Source organism: Vitis riparia, chromosome 5 (genome assembly GCF_004353265.1).
Source record: "Vitis riparia cultivar Riparia Gloire de Montpellier isolate 1030 chromosome 5, EGFV_Vit.rip_1.0, whole genome shotgun sequence".
Lineage (NCBI taxonomy): Eukaryota > Viridiplantae > Streptophyta > Magnoliopsida > Vitales > Vitaceae > Vitis > Vitis riparia.
The window spans coordinates 11151380-11159094 of record NC_048435.1 but is presented as its reverse complement, the minus strand read 5'-3'; the positions used below and the strand labels follow the sequence as shown (position 1 = coordinate 11159094).

The 7715-nt window shown below is 36.6% G+C and overlaps 1 pseudogene; it reads right to left on the bottom strand.

The window, feature by feature from the left end:
• Positions 1-1454: 1454 nt before the first annotated feature.
• On the bottom strand, positions 1455-7501 carry LOC117915474 (annotated as a pseudogene).
• Positions 7502-7715: the final 214 nt, after the last annotated feature.

Below are 7715 nucleotides of genomic sequence, written 5' to 3'. Positions count from 1 at the left end.
ATTAATTAGCTTTTAAATTCACAAGTTTTATAGTTTTTGTATCTTTAGCACATAATCTTTAGGGAAACCCACTTAAATAAACTTCTTATCATTTTGAAAACCACTTAAACTATAAATAACACATATAACATATGGTTTTTATTTAGAACAATTCTTCATCTGATTTATAAAAGAATAAAATTGATTTAGTTACTTCAATGATTTTAAGCATTCCATAAAAATATAATACAATACAAACTTATACAAAGATATTCTAGCAAAATTAACTTTGAACATTATCTCTTTGAAGGTTTCTACTTCTTGATTGCATGTTTTGAAAATTTGTTGCCTAATCACATTTAGAATAAAATCATTAACTTTAAACCTCATTTTATACTTGTCAAAACCAAAATTAACCAAACTTTAGTCTAATAAGATATCTACATAAATTTTTAAAAATTTGTGAACACTTATTTGTTTCATTTAATCAACAAAACTACGCAAATCATGAGCTTGCAATTACAATTTACATGTTGTGAAGTTTTTGGTAAATTAGATTATTAAATTACTATAAAATATTAGCAATTTAAACAATTTTTATGCAAAAATTAATTTTTAATTAATTAAATTATCATATTACTTAAAATTTTTCATTTTAATTTTAACTCAATTCAAATAAGCATATTTATGAAAATGTTTTTTTTTTTTAGATTTTAGAATGACAAGTATAAATATAAAAAATAAATACCAAGAGACAAGATTGTAAATAGGATGAAATAGGAATATATATATATATATATAAACCTAACAAAATCATTTAAAAGATACAATATGTAATTTAAAATAAAAGATCCTACCCATAATACATTTCCTTGCTTCCCAAAACCAGAATTACATTTTTATTTATTTATTTATCAAGCAACTTTGAAAAACTATTGTAAAAGTAAGAGTCCGTTTGGTCATATAATTTAAAAATAGTTTTTTATATTTAAAAATAAAAAAAATCGTTTTTATTAGTTATTGTTCTCTAAACATAATTTTTAAAAATAAAGTAAAATAGAGAACAATTTTTAAAGAACAAATAGAAGTTGTTTTCATCATTTTTGAAAAATAAAAAGAAAACATGGTCCCATTTAACCATATATTTTTAAAACTTATTTTTAAAAACTATTTTTTATTCTTTAACTTAAAAATAGTTTTAGAAAATATGACCAAACCACCATAATTTTGAGAAACCTAAAATCAATCCTCAACAGGGCCAAAATAATTGTAAACGTCCAAGGCTAGGCTTAAAAGGGCAGCTGAAATATGCTGGAAGGCTTTGTTTTAGTGGAATCTTAAACAAGAGAAAAACCAAAAACAAAAACACGAGCTGCTGAAAACATACAATCTGCAGCTCAGGCTTTGTTGGTCCATCCAAAAATGCATGTCTTTGAACCGTAAGAAACTAAAGGAACAGCGCAAAGCAAAGACGAGGGAAACAAAAACAATCATCCTCAACAGATTAACAAGGATCGTTTACACAATACCATCTCAAAATGCGCTCTGGTTAGCTCTAATACATGCCTTTTTTTTTTCTTTTTCTTTTTTAAATTCAATTTACAACAATTTCAATTGCAGTGTGCTACAATATTCAACCCTAAAAGAATGGGAAAATTGAAGTGGATCTATTACAAAATTTCTAAATGCCGGTTCCTCTTCCTTTCTTTCTCCTATGTGGGGGTTGAAGTGCTCAATCACTCAACAATACATTGATGAGCCTGAAATGCTCCATCTGAGAGCAGCTCGGCAATACGTTTTTCAAGTCTTTTTGCCCCTGGGCCAGGCCTCAAAACATCTGCATCTCCCCAAACTGAACATGTGTCATTCCCAGCCTCACCTAAACACCATCCCCCAGGCAAAATTTTTCCAGGACTACGTCCAAGAATCTCTTGGTCAATGCGGTCTAGGGCAACATCATTCAATCGGAACTGTGTGGCAAAGGCTGCTCCACTCTGAATCATGTCATCAAAGTCTTTGGAACCAAGTCTGCGGGGCTCCTCTTTGGCAGGCTTGTCAAAGGAAGCATACTGTAGATTATGGTTTACAATAGTCTTGTTGAATTGCCGGGAATTACAAAGAATGGTTGGGAAATAATTGGGTAGGGATGAAGGCGTGTTAGCTAAGTACATAAGTAGAGTCCTTGGCAGGTTGTCAGTGCCCACAATGCAGAACTCAATAAAAGCACGATTCAAAATAGCTGAAGATGAACCTGTACCATAAAAAGATATAGATGTAAGTTTGACACTCCTCCCATTTGAATGGTTGATGAGAAAACTCAGGGGGGAAAAATCATTAAGTTGACAATATATCTGGCAGTAACATTTCCCACAATTGAATATAGTGTTTTATCAGCTACATGGAGAAGGATCCAAAAGATATCTGGCAGTAAATACTTTCCATAGTTGGAACCAATATGTTACTTTCACTCATAGAAGTGACCATGATTACTAAATATCATGAATAGGCATAGTCAATCCCTTCTATTTGGCTCTTGGAAACCACAAGGGAAAGGAAAGTTACTTGACAAAGGCATCTATTTTTTATTTTTTGAGCATTTTCCTTCAATAGTTTTTCCAATAACTGATGGATGCTTAAGATTTGGACTACACCAAAATTGGGGGAATAAGAAAGGTTGATCTAGCCATTACTTTTTTTCGAGCTAACACATGAAGTTGCGCCCTACCTAAAGCCGTGTCTCTTAACATGTATCTACTAAACCTTGCAAAAAGAAAGTAAAAAATTTCTTACAGACATCACACAGTAGTGAGCTAAAGACAAGTTTAAATCCCTGTGACTTCAATAATAAAGAGAAGAGGGAAATAAGTGGCAAAACCAGATTTCATACAAAATATGCACTATTTCTTTTCCTAAATGTAGAGTCTCTTGTTTTTTCATAGAAGCCCCAGAAACTCGGGTTATGAAAAAATCAAGACTGCTCCACTTCTTTCCTTAAAAATAAGGCAAGCAACTGAAAAGAAAAGTTCTATCTGCTTCCTTTCAAAGACAAGTTAGCGGTGAAAGCACTATTTAAATACACATAACTGTGACTCAGGTTATTTGCAGATTCCAATCGTAGGCTTCTTGGTTCAGATGATTGTCATATGAATAACCTCTAGTTCAACCTGATGCTTCTAGATCACCACTCATGCAATTCAGATTGTAATATTCCTTTTTCCCTCTCAAACAGTCTGAATCATTTCAACCTCATCAAGCAACAGAACATATATTCTCTCTGTTACAAGGAACTGCATACAAATTGTCCGGTGCTGTGTCTTAGGAGTCACACTTGCTTAACCCCCAAACCTTAACACATGAGGATACAACTAAACAAACCAATACCTATTTTCACATTCTATAATCTAGGCCAAATGGAATTTCCTTTATAAAATAGAATATCCTACAATGAACTAGGAATTTGTTCTTTTTCTTTGTTGAACACATGAGCTGGGTACAAATTGGGATAATATTGGGATACATATCATGGAACAAGATCCATGTCATGGCATGTCCATGCCCATGTCCACCATAAGTACTTTGCATGCTTTGAAGTGTCCATGGAACTTACCATGTGCTTCTTCTCTTATTTATAACAGTAGATTTCAAAAGTGTAAAATAAGAAATTTTAGTTGTCAAAAACCTGGAACTTGGTTTCTCATTTAAAACTTTCAAATTCTAGGCCCCAACATTGACTAAGATGCTAAAATTGAGAATTGTCCCTCTTATCAATGTTAAACAGAGCCTTGCTTCTTTCTTCTAAATTCTAGTAGCAGAAATTTGGCTCTTGAAGAGATTGTTGGATCCCAACCAACCATTGCCAATCTTGAGTGACCTTTCCCCATCCAGTGCTTGACTGGCAACAGCTTGAGCCAGCAGAGAAACAAGCTTATCCCCATCCCTTTTAGGATTATCAGCACCAATCAAAGAGTGGTATGGTGCAACGGCAATTTTGAGTGAAGAGCATAACATCGAGTGGGATGGTGGTTCAGACTAGTAGAAAGAACACTGTCATTCATGGTAAGATGAGAGAGGACCAATTGTGCTGTGAAGGTTGACTCCTTTTTCTGATGGGAAAATTGAAGCCAATAACTAGGGAGGAGGGTGAATAACATAACTTGAAACCTTTATTTTGATTTATCAAAAGTGAAATTCACAAGAGATTAAGAGGGTGTTTGATAAATCAATCTATTGACTTAATATGACTTAATGGCTTAATTTAAGTTATTAAACATATTAAGTATGTTTGATAAAGTAACTTAAAGTTAAAAATGACTTTGGTAAATTAATTTAATAACTTAATACAACTTAATAACTTAAGCATAATTTAACTTAAAAGTCACTTTAAGTATCAAGTTTTACCAAACACTACAAATAATTTTGGACCACCAGATTTTACATATTCTTCTTTTATATTTTTCTCCTTATAACATTCATTACTATTCAAAGACCTGACAAAAAATAGCAATTTTCAAATCAAAATTATTTAATTTGGATCATCTTCCACACAGTTGACCAATTACATGAAACTCATCAAGGCATCAAATGGCGGATCCCACATTGAATTTTTCTACTGAAATGGTGAGATCTCATTTGGGTGGTGTGACTCCCATTTGATTTCTCCATCTCTTTTCCTTTCCTTTCTATGCACTGGTTGTTATACTTGTCACTGCTAAGTCCAAACACCCAATGCCTCTAAACTGGAACCATCAGTTCTTAGGTCCTCCTGAAACTCCCACAGAAGAAAATGTTTCACCTAAATCAAACTCATGCTCACTTTTGACGTTGTGTTCACCATGGCTCCCCCATTTTTTAGCCAACACCTCGGTCACCACCAACTTACCAACTCTTTTAACAGCTAATACCCTAATTCACCATCACCATCAACTTTTCCCTGTCAATCAAACCACCTAAACATACCATCAATTATCATTACTCCACTCCCACTTAGATTTTACTATCACATCACCACCAATACATACATGATGAATTACCATCACCTTCTTCACACAACCAGCCAATACTCACTCTGAATACCCAAATAGTGAATGGATCTAAACTGGAACCACCAGTCCTCAAATGCTCCTTAAGCTGCAAGTGACAAAGACATTCCACCAAATATTGGACTCATGGACTCTTGGACTCTTTCGACTTTGTGTTCCACCTAAGCTGTAACCCATTCCCAAGCCAGCACCACCAACTACCAGTTACTCTCTAACAAGTAACAACTCACCTTAACTCAGCCCCAACATCACCAACAAATTTTCCCTATAAAATGAACCAACTAATCAATGTCATTACTCCATTTTCATTTGGATTCTGCTATCCCATCACATCAATACCTACCTGAATGGTAACCTACCATCACCTCCTTCACCCACTCTCAACCTCATCAGGGTGATTATTAGTCAACCCTACACTACAGCCATTTGACCTTTTCATCATTGTGACCACCTTACCATCACCCCAGCCCCAGCATCACTAATTCTTTAGAAAACCATCAAAACATCATCCTAAGCATGCACCATAATCAATGGATACCTCACTTTTGTTATCACGTCATCTCCTTAGGACCCTTGTAGTGTTCCAAAGGCAGATTCCCTCTTTTGTTCCCTGCAAGCCTTTTGTCTGAACTTCCACACCTCACTAAACAAGCTGCTTCAATTTAGAATTTTATCTTTGGCTACTGCCAGTCACTGGGATGCAAAGCCAAAAATGGATACTCAAGACTAATTGTTTTAGGAAAATGAGTGCACTCAAGAGTTCCCTGCTCCAAATATTATAAAATTTTAGAATAATTAATTAGTTAACCAAACCAGTGAATAGTATGATCTATTATGGATGGCTCTTATCAGAAACAAGCAAAAGGACTGCTGAAATCTGACCTAATTATATAACTCTACAACCCATAAACCACTGCAAGAAGTTCCACATGTCATTCTGAAAAATCCCTTTTTGAAGGCCCATCTCACACCATTACAACATCTCAGTGCCAATGTCATATCTTGGGGTCAATAAGTAAAAGTAGATTATAAAATTTCCAGTCCCTAAACTATACTTCCAAAATTATGATAAATAGTAAACTAGGAAATTTATGCCAAATACCAAGATATAATTTTCATATGCACCCAAATTTCTTTGCCCAGTAGTTGTCATTCATTCGTCTCATAATTGCTTCCATGACTTTAGACTGTAATGTATGCCTTTAGAACTCAAAGCAGCTCATGGGCAATTGATATTCACATAAGAATTATGGTCATAAAGCCCATGACATAGAAGAACGCTAGGGCTCACCTGTGAACAACTGAAAAGAATTAGGCAGTCCCCGCTTCTGAGTAGCATAAAATATCTCAGTTTTCTGTGTAAGATAGAGCCCTGGATCAACGATAATCGGCTTCAATTTCCGAGATCTACAACACCAAGCACATACATCCATCAAATTACAGTACCAAAGAAAAGCAAAGATACTCTCAATCCAAAAGACCAATTTGCATACTCTTTCCAGCCAATGTAACTGGTGTGATTCACAAAATTGAGGTCTCTAGGTACAAATGATAAAATGTGGAGAAGATCTGCAAATCCAACAAAACCCAGATCAGAAAACCAACACAAAATCCATTCATCAAAACTACAAACAGGATCAGACCATGTACCATCCTGGGGTAACAAGCGGGTAATCAGAAGCAGAGAGATTAATAAACCAATCCCAAGACGACGACAACCGTAGAAGAATGGAGGCCCCATGAAGAGTCGAAGAAATCGAAGAAGACCCTTTCCGGTAGGCGAAATCGGCCTTGCCCATCACATTAACATTCCGGGCAGCTCGGAAAACAGGGACCGATTGTACAGCGAGGGCGAGGCGGTCACGATCAGACTGAGGAGCGGTGAGGTCAAGGTGGAGGAGGTAGTGATTTCGGGGTGGTAGGCGGCGAAGAGGAGGCGGAGGATCTTGTGGGAGTCGCCGGCGGAGCCGGAGATGAAGTAGGCAAGTGAGGGAGGAGTGGGAGTGGAATCAGATGGGTTGGGGTTGAGGAAGATGGGGTGGCGGTGGTGGGAGGTGGGAAAAAGATATGGGTCGGTGGCGGGGGCGGAGGGCACAGAAGGAGAGGTAGCGGAGAGAGAGAGAATGAATAAAAGAGAGACAAAGGAGGTGGCAATGATGAGGTAGAAGCTCCTATTGTCCTTGGTGAGGACGGCAGCGGTAGTGCCGGAGATGGGGAAGGGGGGTTGGTGGGAGTTTTGCATTGTGGGAGTGATGCCGTCGGTTGATACGCTAACCACTCTCTCCCATTCTTCTTGCGGAGTATTTGTATTTTTCCAACCCTCTCTCTCTCTCTCTCTCTCTCTCTGATAGTGTGATGTCACGGGAATTCAAACATGGGTTTGGGTTTGGGTTTTCTCTTTTCAGATTCAAGTTTAATGGAAACAGTTTTGTTGGGGGTTACCTCTCCTCTGTATTCACTATTCAGTGTGATCGAGGCTGATGGCCGACCTCTTTTAACCCCCTTTTTTGTGTGATTGAGGTTGATAGCGAAGCCTCTTTAACCCCCTTTTTTCAGATGAGCCATGAGAGACAGGTGTATAGGTGGTGGGTTCATGTCCATCTACTGTGGGTCTCACCCATGACTGCAATTTTTGTTCCTTACTAATAATTCTTTCCTTTTACTCCAAGACACCTACTACTTTTTTCTTTCTTTCAC